Source organism: Rutidosis leptorrhynchoides, chromosome 4 (assembly GCF_046630445.1).
Source record: "Rutidosis leptorrhynchoides isolate AG116_Rl617_1_P2 chromosome 4, CSIRO_AGI_Rlap_v1, whole genome shotgun sequence".
Classification (NCBI taxonomy): domain Eukaryota; kingdom Viridiplantae; phylum Streptophyta; class Magnoliopsida; order Asterales; family Asteraceae; genus Rutidosis; species Rutidosis leptorrhynchoides.
The window spans coordinates 132075098-132096364 of NC_092336.1; the positions used below are offsets into that span (position 1 = coordinate 132075098).

Below are 21267 nucleotides of genomic sequence, written 5' to 3' on the forward strand. Positions count from 1 at the left end.
CTAATCGGGTATACCCGTTACCCGTGGAGAAACCCGAAACCCGATAGTATGTAAGTAAATGGAGACCCGATGGGTTTTGGGCCGGGTTTTGGGCGAGGTTTCTTAATCGGGTTCGGGTCCGGGATTACCTAAACCCGACCCAAACTCGACCCGATGCCATCCCTAGCAGCACCAGCAGCATAATCAGCACCACCAGTACCACCCACAACATCCACAACCCACGTCTCACCATCACACCCGGTACCTCGGATATCAACATCATACGCCCCATAGATACCAATTAATATTAGTAATAATGAGTTAAGATGTACTGACTCATTCTTCCTGAAGAATTATATATGTATACTTTATATATATATGGTTTGGAACAATAATAAATCTTTTTGTACAAAGCTATTACGTGTGAATCTTAACTAGTATGTACTACTTGGTTAATTCATATCACTAATATGCTATGATGTACATCCTTCGTTAATAACTTAGCAATCGTTAATCACTGCTTCAGCATAATAAACTCCATTTCATAATAAACCAAGTGTATTATTCAAATACATGTTTGATTTTACACTTTTATTTTCGATATACTCGAAACCTTCTAGAAAACATTATTCGTGTCATGTGAATTTCACAAGAATTCCACGAGCACCAACTTCATATACCGAAGTATATCAACAATAATGAACGATGAAGTATTGATTCATAACTTCATTAGTGAAATATTCCGCGACAAATATGAAATCTTTAAGGTTTTGGAGATTATTTATTCTCGTTTCAACCGTAAATCAAACGAGTTTAATCTTATATTAACTCATTAAACCCATGATTACATCTGAAGAATATATATATGAACGTATATCTTCATAAAGATTGTAATTCTTTTGTACAAGATGTTAATTGTAAAAATATTTTAACGGGTAGGTAAAACCCGAGAAATATTTATATCTCACTTTAATATGTTACATTGTACATTCTCCAATTCTGATTCAATAATCAGTAACTATACTACTTACATCCACATATGTATCCGTTCACCTTTTGCATACAAATTCAATTACATATTCTGACATATCAGAATCCAAGAAAAGCTTTAGCAGATGTTATCTTCCTAAAGATCACTACATTCATGAATTATATTCATTCGTATTCTATGATGAATTATCACATCAACCCACCGAAATTATCATTCATTACTTTTGAAATCAACAACGCCTATTCATCAACCATTAGATCCGTTGACGATCACAATCAGCGTTTAATCATCTAAAAACGAAATTTCTTAAAACCATCTCGGATTGATAACCGATGATTCAAATATGGCTGCATTAAATGCAGAGGAAACAGCAAAATTGTAGAAGGTCTTAATGGCCAAAAGTTTGATAATAAAGAATGGTACGTTGAAAAAGCTCAAAAAAAAAAAATTTGGAACTGAAAAACGGATTGACCTAACCATGGAGGAGACCAAGGACAAATACAAGGACCAAACCTTATATTCAAAGAATCTAGGTAATTCTGGATTCGATGAAATCTTTAGAGAATATCTTGCTCCGAAGTCATGTTAAAAGCTTGCGAAAAATTTTTCTTCATCAACTTTCGAACTTAGAAATTCCAAAATATCATCATAAATATCCTCTATATTTCTGAAGATATCTTCATAACGATTCTTGTCCGCAATTAAGTATCTCTTTGCGATATATTTATAAAGGAAAACTGTTTTAGTTTCTATATTCTGTAAAATCCAAGTTTAACTTATAAATGTTTTGAAGAAGTGTTGGGAATTGAAGCATGAGTTAGTATAATGTAATGACATCAGGTCAACGTGATTATATTACAGTAAGTCATGCTAAATTTTAATGGAAGATGATGATTTATAGACTTTATAATCATCATTTGTCATGTTACACGACTCTTGCATTCTACTTAATCTCTGAACATATCAAGAAAATATATTCTTGATAGTTCTATCCTCAGTAATTCTGGTAACTTACCGAATCATATCGTGATATTACGCTTAGAACATTAGGTTCATTCGAAACTTCATACCTACAAATTCTGGACCATTATTCGCTTGACTTGAGGTCGAGAAGAGAATAAAAAGGCAAAGAGCTCCGACATATAAGGGAAAATATAAAGCCCGATAACGATACCGAGATTACAAACCGTGGATATCAATGCGTATAGCAACATAAAGACACGGGAGAATTAAAAACACTATAACCCCAAGGGCATAGTAGAAGTAAACAGATTCCTCTGGTGGTAAAAGAAAAAGAAGAATGACTGCATATATGGTCAATATAATAACAAGTATCAATACGGGATTGAGCATATTAGCAAATCTTTTGGAAGTATGAATTTAGGAAGAAAGTATAGAAGTGGTGAAGATAATGAAACGGAAGAAGCTAATTTATAGCAAAATTCCAAACACAGCAATTGAAGCAATTCACCGCATTTAATCAAAGAAATTTTCAAATTCCTTAATTACCGGAGAATCAAATCTTATGGATTACGAAGATTTCCTTTAATCCCTTGAATTCCGAAAATCAATCGTGACTACGACAAAAGTTAAGGCGAACATTTAATTTTCTCATTCACTCTTTTACAATAGCTTCGTTTAAACGCTTCCTATAATCAAATCGTTTTATCCATATTATTCAGTAGTGATAAAACTTTATTTTTTCAACTTATATTCATCATTACAATATTCTTGTTGTAAACAATGATGATCTCTATCAAACTTCATGACTATAATTTTCATGAACTACTCTCTGTTTTGTCTAACCTAATATTGTGGCATAAACACTCAAAGTTTTAAATAAGCTCAATACTATTCATAACACATTTCATGTGTTCAGTTTACTAAAATACTCGTATAGCACCATCATCCCTTTTGAGGATAACCTAGTCAAATGACACTCTTATTAATCCTTTAGATAACCTCCGCATTAATGATAAAATGCACATTATAGAAGAACCTGTAAGAAATTAGGGTTCGTATGATTTAAATGCATGAAACAGAACAACATTCTATCCGTTGGAATTCACGAAAGGCCCCGAACATACCTGGGAACGTGAAGACCAAATAAAATGTAAATATCCTCGTCTATGTACGAACAACGCCGATTGATGGCAAAAATTAAATTTCGGGACGAAATTTCTTTTAATAGGTAGGTACTATAACAACCCTCACTTTTCGACTTCTGATTTTACTAAAATACCTAGAGTTGTTATATACGAATAAATTTAACGTTGACCGAATAAACGTACGCTTAAAATAAATAATATAATTATAAATATTATAAATAAGGTTATGTTATATAATATAACATAATTACATCAATGAATATATATATAATATTTATATTACTTTTGTTATTTAGTTAATAGAATATATAATTAACTAAATAATAAATAATATTATAACATTTATAAAACTAATAAAAACTATAAAGTAATAATCATAAATTTTAATTTTAATTATAAAAACTAAATATAATAATAATTTTTATATAAAATTCGTATTTAATAATTAAACAAATATAGAAATAAAATGTTAAATTTTCTTAGAAATGTATTAAACAATTTTTTTTTGAATTTTATAAAAAAAAATCAAAACTATATCTATTTTTAATAAATAAATACAAAAATACAAACTACTTTTTCTTATTTTAACTTTTAAGATTTACTTTTAATAAAAATACAAACTACTTTTTCTTATTTTAACTTTTAAGATTTACTTTTAATAAAAATACAAACTACTTTTTCTTATTTTAACTTTTAAGATTTACTTTTAATAAAAATACAAACTACTTTTTATTTTAACTTTTAACATTTACTTTTAATAAAAATATAAACTACTTTTTCTTATTTTAACTTTTAAGATTTACTTTTAATAAAAATACAAACTACTTTTTTTAATTTTAACTTTTAAGATTTACTTTTAATAAAAAATACAAACTACTTTTTCTTATTTTAACTTTTAAGATTCACTTTTAATAAAAATACAAACTACTTTTTCTTATTGTAACTTTTAAGATTTACTTTTAATAAAAATACAAACTACTTTTCTTATTTTAAATTTTAAGATTTACTTTTAATAAAAATACAAACTACTTTTTCTTATTTTAACTTTAAAAATTTACTTCTAATAAAAATAAAAACTACTTTTTCTTATTTTAACTTTTAAGATTTACTTCTAATAAAAATACAAACTACTTTTTCTTATTTTAACTTTTAAGATTTACTTTTAATAAAAATACAAACTACTTTTTATTTTAACTTTTAGGATTTATTTTTAATAAAAATACAAACTACTTTTTCTTATTTTAATTTTTAAGATTTACTTTTAATAAAATTACAAACTACTTTTTCTTATTTTAATTTTTAAGATTTACTTTTAATAAAATTACAAACTACTTTTTCTTATTTTAATTTTTAAGATTTATTTTTAATAAAAATACAAACTACTTTTTCTTATTTTAACTTTTAAGATTTACTTTTAATAAAAATACAAACTACTTTTTATTTTAACTTTTAAGATTTACTTTTAATAAAAATACAAACTACTTTTTCTTATTTTAACTTTTAAGATTTACTTTTAATAAAAATACAAACTACTTTTTCTTATTTTAACTTTTAAGATTTACTTTTAATAAAAATACAAACTACTTTTATTATTTTATTTTTTACCTAACATTTTCAACTATAAATACCACATACACTTCTCAATTCAAACTTGCACCCTAATCTCTCATTTCTCTCTTGAAGAACTACTTCTAGTTGATATCCCGGTCACTTACTTGCTTTACTTTCCTTTCTTGCGTGGAATACTTCAACTGCTATTTAAGGTGAATTCATAGCCCCTCTTTATTGCTAGCAAAACTTACTTACTTTTGGGGTGAGACACATGCTGTTTTTTTTTTTACTTTTTACACTTTAGACACAAGTACCAAACTGCTTAAACTATGCTATACCCGGCTTTGTTCGGCTAAAGTCCCTACAGTGATATTTTTAAGTGCTCGGCATGCTAGGTTATTGGGGGTAGGCCTATCGGGAGTAACGTCCCCGATACATTTGACTATGTCTTTGTATTACTTGATAATGAAATTAAACCAACAAGTAGAACTAACTTGTCATGGGGCATACTATCGTTTAGTTTAAATATCACGAATTGGCATAACTATTTCTTTCTATCTTTCGAGATCAACTTTACAAACTAAATCTTGTGGTCTAAAACAACGGTCAAACTTTTTGTTAAACCTATGAACTTCACTCAACCTTTTTGGTTGACACTTTAAGCATGTTTTGTCTCAGATGACGAATAAGATGATTGCCATGACTCCTACTTGATGAATTGAATGCTGCTACATGGAGTCTTCATTTCATTACATTTACTTTACATTAAGACTACTATTATTATTTCAGTTTGAATTTGATGTAAAACTTTTAATGCTTCCGCTGTTTTATTAATAAATGTTTTATTCAAAATGTCTCATATAGAGTCGTTCTCGTTTATACAACTGTGATTTGATATAATTAGTCACAAATACCCTAGGCCCTATTTGGGGGTGTGACAATTTTGCATATTAATATTGTTACTAACACTACCAGAAATCACTTTTAAAATTTGTCAACATCACGGGCTCTTAAATTCAAAATAACTTTTAAAATTCAACACTACGGGCTCTGAAACTCAAAAGAAATTTTTAAAATTTGTCATCACCATAGGCTCTTAAACTCAAGAATTTTTAAAACTTGTCAACACTACAGGCTCCTAAATAAATCTTATACTTTTACTATTTTTTTAGTATCGATATTTAGTGTATATATATATATATATATATATATATATATATATGTATGTATGTATATGTATGTATGTATGTATGTATGTATGTATGTATGTATGTATGTATGTATATATTAGTTCTTTATAGTGTCATACGGAGTAACTCATACGAGTATTATATTTTTCGGTTAACATACAATATACAATATACGAGTATGTATTATTTAAAGGACTACAACTGTCATTTTGATATTTCATAATGATGATACATTTAATTCTTTCATAGTAAACAAAAATCACAGGTTCAAGATTTAACTTTTACTTTCTACAGTCCAAAAATAAGCAAACGACCATCAATGAGTTACGTTTCAACTCAATCAAGCTCCGAACTTGAACCATGGCGAAACGTAAAAGATATAATCATGATGGTTACCGGCACATCTTCTGGAATTGGGTGGGAATTTTGTATCGAATTAGCAAAATCTGGTTGCATAAATGCTTGTACATCTTATCTTATCGTATCTTACTTTGTACAATTTGTCAATGATGTCGATGTCATATACATTTTGTCAATGATGATGATGGCATCAAGTTGTCTCCCTTCTTTGAAATAAATTTTATGAAATATCTCATGGTCTAGTAGTAAGATAAGGTACGTACTCCGTATAATTCAAGTAGTTCCGAATAAATTGGAACCATTAGTTGATTAGTTGTTTCTATCCATTTGTACACAGAACACATTTTCAAACCATACCAACCGTCATAGATTCGTAGTCTATTCTTTTCAAGGGTAGAACAAATGGAAAGCAAAACTATGATTGTGTGTGTTCTTATAATGGTGATTGGTATGGTATAGCATCTTTTGTTGTAGGTGTTGCTGCTGAGGCTACAAAGGTTAAGTTAAATTACAAACTCATGAATACTTTTACCCATTTTTTCATTAATTTTTTAGCTTAAGATAATAAGATACTCATAAAATGCTACTACTGTTTGCATTTCAGAGTTCTCAGGCTGATGCATCAATCATCGATGGCTTGAAAAAGCTGTATTTTCAGAAGCTGAAACCCTTAGAAACCACATATGAGTTCAGTGACTTTGTTTCTCCCTTATTGGTAAATAATCCTAACCCCATGCATGTTAGACTAGTCCGCGTCTAGTTTCTGACTTGATCACATCGATCAAAGTCAGATTTATTAGTTCTGAGTAGTTCAAAGTAGGATTTATTTGGTCAAAATCGATCAAACAAGGTCCCGACCGACTAGTGTCTGACTAATGTCCGACTTGTGACTTTCACAACCTTACATGACCCCCGCGTGTTTTAAGTCCTAAATGATATGAACCACAGATTCAATTTCATATTCCTTTTTATTAATTTTCTGGCTTAATGTGTTTGGATGTTCTGTTTGCAGACCAACAGCGATTTTGATGCCAAACCTATGGTGATGCTTTTGGGTCAATACTCAACAGGGAAGACAACATTTATTAAGCATATGCTTAAAAGTAGTTATCCAGGCAAGTTTTTACTCAGGCCTATATATCGCTCTTTATCCTTTTCTTAAACATGTGTCTTATTATATTTTTTAAAACAGGAGCTCATATCGGACCTGAGCCTACTACAGATAAATTTGTTGTCATTATGGTATGTTTTAAATCGCCCTTGGTATTAGCTGTGTCTAGATGCATGGTCTGGGTTCAAGGACGAAGCTCAGTGAGGGCAGGGAGGGGCTTTGGCCACCCAACCGGAAAAAAATTCCAGCCCTTTGAGTTGCGAGCGTCTGAGTTCTTGAATCAATTAAATGAGAGTCCATATGAAGAAGATATGATGAAAACGGTGACAACTCGCAGTTTTAGCGAGCCTTCACCATTTTGGTCATATATTTGATATTTGGACTCCGATTTAGTTGATTCATAAGTCAAAACGTTTGTAACTCAAAAAGCTTTTATGATCATATTCTTATATTATTTAAAAGAATTAATTACGTATAATAGTGATCTTGACTGATGTGCGAGCGAAGGCGTACGAAATACTATTATTGTTTATTACGAAATACGACGAAATTACACAAGTTTTATTTATTTATTTATTGAATGGATATACCTAAACCTTGCTACAACACTTATAGGCAGTGTACCTAATCGTAGAGTAGTGTAGTTTTTAGTAAGCCCGGTTCGTTCCACAGGGAGCTAGCGATTACGTACTATATTTTTAACAACTATATTTGTATATATATATATATATATATATATATATATATATATATATATATATATATATATATATATATATATATATATATATAAGTAGTAATATTTTTATAAAAGGGGGGTTTACCGTTTAATGACCGGTTTGTCAATTTTATATTTTAAGCGTAAAGATAAATGACGATAATATAAATGACAGAATTTAAATTGCGATAAAGTAAATTGCAGTAATTAAAATGACAGTAAATAAAGGTACCATGAAATATGAAATAAAAGTATTATGATTATTTAAACTTCCGTAATCATGATGTTTGACGTTTTGATTTTAATTTATTTATCTGGGTTAATTGTCCTTTGTCCTGGATTTATTTGATACCTATCTGGTTTTTGTCCATAATAGTCCATCGGTCATAATTATAAAATGCTCGTCAAATTAACCTTATTCCCGAAGTCAAATATTCCAACTAATTTGGGATTCGAACTGTAACAAGGTTTTAATACTTTGTTTAATGATTACACCACGTTATCGACGGCGTATAATTTAAGGTTTTAATACTTTGTTAACAATTACACCAATTACCCTTGTATGTAATCCACCCTTGTTTTAATAAGATATGAACATTAATTTACCCACTTGATCAGTTTGAATAATCAATTACCCAACCCGAATAATTAATTAAATGATCGTAAAAGATGTCGTATAAACGTTACTAAATAGGACATGCATAACCATTTAATAATTATCAGATTAACTAATTTGAAGATAGGTTCGACAGATTCCAATGAGTTGTCATTCGATTAGACAATACCCCTCATCTATTAATAGTTCATAGTCCAATGTCCACAAGTTTCGGTCTTTTGTCCAAACCCGAATTATGGTACAAAATCCAATAACCCCGTCTTTAATATTTAGTCTAACATCACGATTACTTCGGCTTAAAAAGCATAATAATAACTTAGTTACGAGACATTAATTTAAAAAGGAAGAACATAGCTTACAGTGATTATTTATCGCGTAGCGTTACACGAACAGAGTTCCGACTTTAAAACCCGTAAAACATTTCTTACAATAACCCAATTATTATTAATCTTAACTTAAACTTAATATTATAAATAATAAATATAAATATAATTTACAGAAAGAAAGAAAGAAGAGTGTGAAGAGGTGCACTGAATTCGGCAGAAACTTGTGGCTTTTATAGACTTGGCCAACTTCTGATGCTCATGCGATCGCATAGGCTTTGTGCCTATATGCCATGCGATCGCATGGCTACCAGATCCAGCTAACAATGCTTTGTTTTCTAGTTTGCCGACACTTATATATATATATATATATATATATATATATATATATATATATATATATATATATATATATATATATATATATATATATGTAATATATATAATTTTATATAATTATATATATATTATATTATATTCTTGTGCATAGTTGACTTGTAATTTTAGCTCCGTTGACTTGCGCGTTGATGCTCGGTTTATGTCCCGGTTTCGGATTTTCGAACGTCCTTTCCTACGATTTAATATCTTGTACTCTGCGTTTCGCGACTTGTACTCTTGTCATTTTTGGACGTTTCTCATCAATAAATTGAACCACTTGAATTATATCTTGTACATTTGAGCTTTTTGGTCATCTGCGTCTTCAAATCGTCGTTTTCTTCTTTTGTCTTCGCACTTATTTATTTAAACGATTATTACTTGAAAATAGAACAATTGCAACTAAAAGCTTTACATATTGGAAGGATATTGAGCCTAAATATATGTTCATTTGGAGCACTATCATTGACCCCCGATGAACAAGTTTAACCTTTAATTATATAATATAGTGGTCCTGGCCACCCCAATGAACATGTTTAAGCTCCGTCATTGTCTGGGTTAAAAGGGTATGTGTTGAAACATGTCATTTTTGTGTACTTTATTATAACTTAATATCCGGTGTTAGTTATTCATGTAAAAAACATATTCATCAAACCTTTAATTTAGCTTAATAATTGTAAAAAGATGCTAGAAAGAGGCTATAAACTATAAGATATGTAAGTTTGTGGATCAATTTGTGTAGGATTAATGTGCAAGGTACAACATATAACTATATGGTCAACCTCATTTGAGCCTTTGAGGTCACACACATATACACCGAGACGTCAAATAAAATATATATATGATGTATACATATTACTCAAGTAACAAAATAGTAAATCGAAATTAATTCATTTACTATTCATATGAAAAGTAAATGAATCGAATTTAATTAATTTACTATTCAAATGAAAGCGACATGATAGAAATTATTAATTATAAGTTACATAATATACCCCTAAAGTATTTGAGAAATACGACTTTATGATATATATATATTTGGTCTAATTTGGATTCACGGGTTAATTCATAAAGGTTCACGGGTGTTTTGAAAAAAAAAATATCTATATATATTTGGTGCAAGAAATGTTAATACATCTCTCATTCTTTCGGTGAACTGAACAAAAACACATATTACATATTTTGGTTTCATAATATTAACCAAAGGTTGATTAATATTACTTGGGTTTGGACTAGAATCCATTGACGGTCGTTTGAAGTGTAGTGTGAACTATCCAAAGAGACGGTCATACTTTTTGTAGTGACCCGAACTTTTCCATGTTTATATATATATTAAATGAAATTGTTATTTACATGATTAAGTGTTTCCAACATGTTAAGCAATCAAACTTGTTAAGACTTGATTAATTGAAATAGGTTTCATATAGACAATTGACCACCCAAGTTGACCGGTGATTCACGAACGTTAAAACTTGTAAAACTATATGATGACATATATATGGTTATATATATAGTTAACATGATATTATGATAAGTAAACATATCATTAAGTATATTAACAATGAACTACATATGTAAAAGCAAGACTACTAACTTAATGATTTTAAAACGAGACATATATGTAACGATTATCGTTGTAACGACATTTAATGTATATATATCATATTAAGAGATATTCATACATCATAATATCATGATAATATAATAATTTAAAATCTCATTTGATATTATAAACATTGGGTTAACAACATTTAACAAGATCGTTAACCTAAAGGTTTCAAAACAACACTTACATGTAACGACTAACGATGACTTAACGACTCAGTTAAAATGTATATACATGTAGTGTTTTAATATGTATTTATACACTTTTGAAAGACTTCAAGACACTTATCAAAATACTTCTACTTAACAAAAATGCTTACAATTACATCCTCGTTCAGTTTCATCAACAATTCTACTCGTATGCACCCGTATTAGTACTCGTACAATACACAGCTTTTAGATGTATGTACTATTGGTATATACACTCCAATGATCAGCTCTTAGCAGCCCATGTGAGTCACCTAACACATGTGGGAACCATCATTTGGTAACTAGCATGAAATATCTCATAAAATTACAAAAATATGAGTAATCATTCATGACTTATTTACATGAAAACAAAATTACATATCCTTTATATCTAATCCATACACCAACGACCAAAAACACCTAAAAACACTTTCATTCTTCAATTTTCTTCATCTAATTGATCTCTCTCAAGTTCTATCTTCAATTTCTAAGTGTTCTTCATAAATTCTACAAGTTCTAGTTACATAAAATCAAGAATACTTTCAAGTTGGCTAGCTCACTTCCAATCTTGTAAGGTGATCATCCAACCTCAAGAAATCTTTGTTTATTATAGTAGGTTATCATTATAATACAAGGTAATAATCATATTCAAACTTTGGTTCAATTTCTATAACTATAACAATCTTATTTCAAGTGATGATCTTAATTGAACTTGTTTTCGTGTCATGATTCTGCTTCAAGAACTTCGAGCCATCCAAGGATCCGTTGAAGCTAGATCCATTTTTCTCTTTTCCAGTAGGTTTATCCAAGGAACTTAAGGTAGTAATTATGTTCATAACATCATTCGATTCATACATAAAAAGCTATCATATTCGAAGTGGTAAACTAGTAATCACTAGAACATAGTTTAGTTAATTCTAAACTTGTTCGCAAATAAAGTTAATCCTTCTAACTACACTTTTAAAATCAACTGTACACATGATCTATATCTATATGATATGCTAACTTAATGATTTAAAACCCGGAAACACGATAAACACCATAAAATCGGATTTACGCCGTCGTAGTTACAACCGGGGGCTGTTTTGGTTTGGATAATTAAAAACTATGAAAAACTTTGATTTAAAAGCTATACTTCTGGGAAAATGATTTTTCTTATGAACATGAAACCATATCCAAAAATCATGGTTAAACTCAAAGTGAAAGTATGTTTTTCAAAACAGTCATCAAGATGTCGTTCTTTCGACGGAAATGACTACCTCTTTCAAAAATGACTTGTAACTTGTATTTCCGACTATAAACCTATACCTTTTCTGTTTAGTTTCATAAAATACGAAACCGTGGCCGCTTAAATCACTCAAAACGGATTAGAAACGAAGAAATGGCGAGCAAAACAAAATTGGTAAAAACTACTCATTTTAGCTACGTGAAAATTGGTAACAAATCTATTCCAACCATAACTTAATCAACTTGTATTGTATATTATGTAATCTTGAGATACCATAGACACGTATACAATGTTTCGACCTATCATGTCGACACATCTATATATATTTCGGAACAACCATAGACACTCTATATGTGAATGTTGGAGTTAGCTATACAGGGTTGAGGTTGATTCCAAAATATATATAGTTTGAGTTGTGATTAATACTGAGATATGTATACACTGGGTCATGGATTGATTCAAGATAATATATATAGATTTATTTATGTACATCTAACTGTGGACAACTAGTTGTAGGTTACTAACGAGGACAGCTGACTTAATAAACTTAAAACATCAAAATGTATTAAAAGTGTTGTAAATATATTTTGAACATACTTTGATATATATGTACATATTTGTTATAGGTTCGTCAATCGACCAGTGGCCTAGTCTTACTTCCCGACGAAGTAAAAAATCTGTGAAAGTGAGTTATAGTCCCACTTTTAAAATCTAATATTTTTGGGATGAGAATACATGCAGGTTTTATAAATGATTTACAAAATAGACACAAGTACGTGAAACTACATTCTATGGATGAATTATCGAAATCGAATATGCCCCTTTTTATTAAGTCTGGTAATCAAAGAATTAGGGAACAGACACCCTAATTGACGTGAATCCTAAAGATAGATCTATTGGGCCTAACAAATCCCATCCAAAGTACCGGATGCTTTAGTACTTCGAAATTTATATCATATCCGAAGGGTGTCCCGGAATGATGGGGATATTCTTAAATATGCATCTTGTTAATGTCGGTTACCAGGTGTTCACCATATGAATGATTTTTATCTCTATGTATGGGATGTGTATTGAAATATGAAATCTTGTGGTCTATTATTACGATTTGATAATATATAGGTTAAACCTATAACTCACCAACATTTTTGTTGACGTTTTAAGCATGTTTATTCTCAGGTGATTATTAAGAGCTTCCGCTGTCGCATACTTAAATAAGGACGAGATTTGGAGTCCATGTTTGTATGATATTGTGTAAAAACTGCATTCAAGAAACTGATTTCGATGTAACATATTTGTATTGTAAACCATTATGTAATGGTCGTGTGTAAACAGAATATTTTAGATTATCATTATTTGATAATCTACGTAAAGCTTTTTAAACCTTTATTTATGAAATAAAGGTTATGGTTTGTTTTAAAAATGAATGCAGTCTTTGAAAAACGTCTCATATAGAGGTCAAAACCTCGCAACGAAATCAATTAATATGTAACGTTTTAATCAATAAGAACGGGACATTTCACTTTTGATCGTAAGTTTCTCTCCGTCTCACAATTTCTCCAAGAAAGGTATATCGTTAACTCCTCTTTTGTTTTATATTCATGACAATTATTATGGTGTAACTGGATCATTGGGAAAGATTAATCGTGTACATGTTTCATTAAATAAGTGAATATTTAATCTTGTAAAATTTTGTTCATAAAATAATAAAAGATTATTATTTTAACTATCCGCTGCGTTAATCTAAAATTGGTAAAGTACACACGATTTTCCAACAGTGGTATCCGAGCCGCTTTTACACTATCTTAATTGTCACGTGATTTTCTTTAAATTTAGCTTTGTGGTGAATTGGTAAAAGTCAAAACCTTTATGGTTTTGAAAGTCAACTTTGTTGATTACCTCATGACGCACGAATAAGATCTAAAAAAAATCACTGTTATAAATTTTGAATTTATTTTTTTATGGCTTGAATAATTGTCGTTTATTTCATTCCATGGTTGTACACATGCATTGTAACCATGGACAAGTCATATGAAGGTTTTAATAATGTAGTTATTAAAGTTGTGATTTCATACATAGCCCGTAATGCCCCGACCTATGTGTTTGATTATATGTGATTGTTGTGATTGTTGATTACGGCAATATTATGTCATGTTGATTATTTATTTTATTAGAAAGGCCATTTTGAAGCCAAAGTTGTATTATATTTATTTTACATTTTCATAGTATTGTATTTAAGTTTATTCTTAATTGTAAAAGTATTAGATTAGTTGTACTTTTCAATTTTAAATAAATGCAATAAGATGAAGATTAAAGATAAAGATGCAACGTGGATTTTGACTTAGAAGATGGCGAACATGTCAAGTTGACAACGATGACATTTGTCAGGTTTCACTTGATTCTTGAATTAAGTGGGAGCTACGATATTACCCTTAGTTTGACCTCTTGATCTCATGTCGGCTCATTGGATCAAGCATAGGATTTTTGGGCTAGGCTATGTGTGTGTGATGCATGATATGGTTGTGTTTTATTTTTGCATTTATATATAATTGTTGATTAGAATATATGCTAAATATTTTTGATGAAAACATCAAATAAAATCATAAACAATTTCAAAGATTAAAATTGATGATTTAAAAGTTAAACTCTAACGAGTTTAAAGTTAAATGATTTTTGAAACACAAATTATATATGACCGAAATCTTTTAAAATTGTTTTAAAACGATACACGTTTGTGTATTTGTTACTTTTATATATAAAATAAAATAACAAACTAGATGCATAAACACGATCGACATATATAAAATTGGTTAAAATGATTTTTAACAAATAGTGTAGCGAATCTTGTGTGTATGCATTATTCGTTAACACAAACTTTTTAAAAAAATACCCGTCAAATTTAAGTCATGCCATCCAATGAGCTTGCAAACACTCCTCGTTATTTTTTGATTACGGTGAGACCTAATCGAATTATAGCCACGAGGTGGATTTCAGTTACGAGTGAGACTAGGCTGAATTTCCACTGTTTTCAAATTAGAGGACTTAATCGTATTCACGGTGAGACCTGAGTTCGAGGCAAGGATGGGACAAACATGCCAATAGATAATAGTGGTTTGTTAGACTATGCATATCTCAAGGTCCCATAAAGATCTAAGAGTTGCACCTGTGATGCAATTGGTACTCGCTACCTATCAGTAGACTCTATAACTGCTAGCTGATCAACAGATGTAGTAATGGAACCTCTATGTGGATCTTAGGCTTTCGTAAATTACCTTTTTTTAAATATATTAAAACTTGGGTAATTAATTTATTAAAGTATTATATCGAAAATACTAAAATTGAACCTTGTTCTTTTGTAGATGTCAAACAATCAAAACGTAAACCAAAACACCCTTCGTTCTTTGTTGGAGAAGGAGAAACTCAATGGTTCAAACTTCCTCGATTGGTACCGTAACCTGAGAATTGTTCTCAAATATGAAGGAAAGTTAAACAAAATTGAAGAACCCTTACCCGAAGCTCCTCCTGAGACAGCTACTGCTGCTCAAAAGAATGCTTATCAGAAGTTGTTTGATGAGCAAGAGAATATAGCTTTAATCATGCTTGCTAGTATGACTTCTGACCTCCAAAAGGAAATGGAAGATCGTACAGCATATGATATGATGACTGAGCTGAAAAATATGTTTCATAAACAGGCTAGTCAAGAGTTATATGAAACTTATAAGCTTCTTCAAACATGCAAAATGGAGGAGGGTCAATCAGTGAGCTCTTATGTCTTAAAAATAAAAGGCTACATTGACCGATTGGAAAAACTTAGAACTACCTTGCCGCCTAACTTGGCTGTGAACACAGTTTTGGTTTCACTACCAAAATCGTATCACCAATTTGTGATGAATTACAATATGCAAGGTTGGGAGAAATCTCTGGCAGAGGTGCATTCGATGCTCAAAACTGCTAAACAGGATATTCCATATAAGGTTTCCAATCCAGGTGTCCTGATGATTAGGGATGGTAAGGTGAAAAAGAATAAGCCGAAAACTTGGGGAAAAGAAAAGGGCAAGTCAATTGCTAAGAAAATGATTCCACCACCTCCCAAGAAAGAAAACCCATCGAAAGACGCCGAATGTTTCCACAGTGGAAAAGTTGGCCACTGGAGGAGGAACTGTCCTTCCTACCTATCTGAGTTGAGAAAAGGCAAAGCTGGACAGACCAGCAAATCAGGTATATGTCATATACAGTTATATACTTTTTCTAGTGATTCCTGGATTTTTGATACTGGTTGTGGTACTCACATCTGTAACAATATGCAGAGAATGAGAAGAAGTAAGAGACTGAAGAACAACACACTGGAATTAAGAGTGGGCAATGGGGCCCGATCTGCTGTCGAAGCTATTGGCATCTATGAGCTTACTCTACCTAGTGGTCTTATTGTTTTGTTGGAACAATGTCATTATGCTCCTAGTATTATGAGCAATGTAATTTCAGTTTCTCTTTTGAAAAATGTTGGTTTTGAACTTACATTTACGCACTTTGGTATTTCAGTCTCTAAGAATAATGTATTTTATTTTAATGCTATTCCACGTGATGGTATTTTTGAAATTGATATGCATGGTGTGATTTCAAATAATAATTCTGTATATACCTGTACTACCAAACTAGTCAAGCAAGACTTGAATAATACCTATCTATGGCATTGTCGTCTTGGTCATATAAACAAACAACGCATTTCAAAACTCCAATCTGATGGGCTTTTGGAATCAACTGGCTCTAAGTCATTTGATGTATACGAGTCATGTTTATGTGGAAAGATGACTGAAACGCCCCGTCCTAATCCATCTGGACGAAGTCTTCAACAGTTGGTCCCATTGCGAGGTTCTGACCTCTATATGCTATAAACGACTCCATGTAATATGAGCAAATGCACAGCGAAAGATTTCTTTCATACCTGAGAATAAACATGCTTTAAATTGTCAACCAAAAGGTTGGTGAGTTCATAGGTTTATCATAAATCAATAAAATTCAACATTTTGATAGACCACAAGTTTTAAATCATGCATGGTACAAATGGGACCGAATCCTATACCCACCTGTAATGTACATGCGATATCTTTTAAATACAGTACACCTTTCTCGTGTATGAAATCATCTTTCATAAATCATAGTAACCGTACACATATATCGTTAAAAAAAAATAACATACACATAACTTGTGTATAAAATCATTCTCTCGATACATAACATTCATATCAATTGGTGGCAATTATCATGTCCACATAATTCAATGGTGGCAATTATCACGTCCACATAATTCAATGGTGGCAATTATCATGTCCACATAATTCAGTAATAATCCGCAGAACTTCTGTCTGCATAATAATTCATTCGAGGAATATTTTGCTTGTGTCTATCTCGTCAAACATTTATAAAAGTATTTCATGTATTTGCAGTTCAGAACATATTTCAAAAGCATTTAATAAAGCAGTTGTAAAAAAATAGCGCATGTATTCTCAGTCCCAAAAATGTAAAGAGTAAAAGGGATCAAATAAAACTCACGCATATAAATATTGTAAAACAATTAATAAAGCATTTGCATGTATTCTCAGCCCAAAAACGTAAAGAGTAAAAAGGGCAAATGAAACTCACTATACGATATTTTGTAGTAAAAATATGCATACGACAGAACTGAACAATGCAGGGTTGGCTTCGGATTCACGAACCTATATCATTTGTGTACATATATTAATACACATAATCATAGTAATCGAACAAATTTGTATCTTATTAGTGATTTAATTATTATTTTAATTAAGTGTTTTATTAATAAGCTAGTTAGTTATAAAAGTATTAATATATTTATGTTATATTTAATAAATATGGTTTTATTTAGCTAATAGTTATTTGATAGAATAATATTGAAAGTAAAAATAAATAAAAAGTTGTTTTATTTTACAACAATAATAATAGTTATTATGATAATAATATGGATGTTATAAAAATAATAATATTAATGTCAAAATAATAATAATGATGATAATGATAAAATTTTTGATACAGATGATAATTTTTCTAATAATGATAATAATAGTAAAAATGATACTTTTAATATCAATAATAGTTTTGAAAATAATGATTTATAAATAATAATAATAATAATAATAATAATAACTTTATTAACAATAGTAATACTAATAAAAATGATATTTGTTAATAATGATACTTGTGTTAATAATAATAATAATAATAATAATAATAATAATAATAATAATAATAATAATAATAATAATAATAATAATGATAATGATAATGATAATAATAATTGTACTTATTTATACCTAATAAAAGGGATCGAGATACTAGAAGCAAGAAGCAGAGGAGGTATCATCACCGATCAATCGATCGACAATCATCATCATCATCATCATATCTTCACCTCCTTATCATTACCATTATCAATCGAACACCTAATTTTATTATCGGTACAGTTATAATGGTTTGAAATTAAATTTTCAATTTCTCCTGAGTCCCTTTGATTTTGTCTAACCCTAACTATAATTTAGTATGGATCTGGTTGCAGTTAGGGTTTTTAAATGGATTCCATTGTATGGTGGGTGCATTGAAGTTATTTCATAGCAGAAGTACTCGTTCTGTTATTCGACGACTCCGGTAGTACCCAGTTAAAGTTACCTCTGTTGACACCAATTTATGCCGCCGCATCATAGATTATTGGTATCATCACCATCGGGTATCGGTATTATTACAAACTTAATTGATTAGTAAATCATCTCCATATTTGTAAGTTCTGTTTTATCTCATCTTGTTATCAATCAATTGTTTAGGATTCGAATCAATAATCTTGTATGTGTAGTAGCAGTAGATGTATGGATTTAATTGTTTGTGTGTGTGGTAATGTTTATCTAGTGATGATGTGGTGTTTGATCGAATGAATACCGAGTAATGATTGAAGATGATTCATGGTAATAATCTACTAAATCAGTGGTATGCAGCAATATCTTGTTTGTGTGATCTTCGTTTAGAACAGGTTTAGAATAGGTAGATATAGGACGATAGTGATGAATGTGATAATATTTCGATGGTTTTATGGTTTGTTTCATGCCTTAACATTAGAAATTAGCTTGATGGTTTGCAGGTTTGATTATTGCAGGTACATCAAGAGGAGCAGCAACGAATAGCAGAGATTTTTGCAGCAGGTTGTTGAATAAAGGTATATGTAACAATTTATGATGACATGAGGTGATTGGTTGCAAGTTAAAACAAAACTATGTAGCAGTAGCATAGTGATAACAATAAAGTGATGGTTTGATGTTTATAAATGAATGTTTGCAGGGTCTGTATACAGGATGAGAGTAGTAAAAGAGAAAGACAAGGTGGCTGTAGGAGGTGGTGATTGTGGTTAAAGAGTAGGAGAAGGTGTTGTAATGAAAAAAAATATAGTATAAGAAGTGGGTTTCGATTGTTACCGTTTAAAGTGATAGAGATGGTGATGGTATGTTGTGGTGTAAGGCTGTGATTATCTTCGACTAGCAGCAACAAGTGGATGTTTAATGATAATGGTGATCAATGTTAGTGGTAAAGGGTGGTTGTTTGAAGATCATCAAGGTGAAGGGTGGCTTTGGTCGACAGGAATAAGAAGCATAGAAGGTGATGATTAAATGTGTTATGGCTTCCCATGAATGACCATCTCGTGGATATTGTTTTTGTGAATCGTCAAGCAATCTTTCTGACTTTTTATATATGTGTGTGATTGAGTTATTATAGTGAACTTATCAGATATGTGATAGATAATTTGTGTTAGTAGGTAGTGCTATAGAGAGCAAGTAATGTTATTACAATCCAAAAGACTCGATTAACAGCTGTTTCATAGCATGATTGACTCCACAGGAAATATTCGATCAGACTATAAAACAAATAATAATTTTCAACTTGATTTGTACAATTGGATGTAGATGTGTAACCAATTTGAGATAGAAACAAAATTTAATATAGTATGGATTGAGATGTGCACTGAATTTGGATTCCCAAAAGTGTACATATGATTTTATATAATTTTTATTAATAATTATAATTAAATTAATGATAAACTAAATACAAATAATAATAATATTAATAATAATAATAATAATAATAGATGTAATAATAATATTAGTATAACAATCATATGTTTAACTTGTAATTACATTTAATATATTACATTTTATTAATTATGTAATATTATCCTATCATATATTATTTATTGAATGTTTAATATGTATATATTACAATTTAATATTAATTATGAATAGAATTCATATATAGCTTTATACATATACAACTATATATACAATTTATGTTTTAAATTCTAATTAGATAACTAATTATATATGTTAAGCAATTAAACTCAAAGTATAACATTATACCTTTAATACTTTGATAACGTTGACAAGTTATGTTCGAAATCATTTATATTCAATATACTCTATATATTCAAAATAACAAGTTTTTAGTTATTTTAAATTATCTTCCATAAAGACTAAATCACATAATAATTCAATAATATAGCTAACATATTATATATAATTATTTATGTATACATTTCTGTTTACAGTTAAAAGTTCGTGAATCGTCGAAAATAGTCACAGGGTAAATGCATATAAGAAAACAGTTCAAAACTTTTGAAATTCAATTTTTACAAACTTTGCTTATCGTGTCATAAATATATAAAGATTAAGTTTAAATTTGGTCGGAAATTCCCGGGTAGTCACGGTACCTACCCGTTAAAGAAATTTCGTCCCGAAATTTGAGTGAGGTGGCCATGGTTAACAATAAAAATGTTTTCATGACGAATATGAGTTGATAAATTGAGTTTTATCATCATTGAGTAATATGGATAGAAATAATTCGATTATTCGAAGAGTACGAATGAAGCTATCAC

General features: G+C 29.9%; 1 pseudogene; it reads left to right on the forward strand.

Annotated features, from left to right (window-relative positions):
* The first annotated feature begins 6138 nt into the window (after window positions 1–6138).
* The window catches only part of LOC139841009 (EH domain-containing protein 1-like), a 44021-nt pseudogene continuing 28892 nt past the window's right edge, over window positions 6139–21267 (forward strand).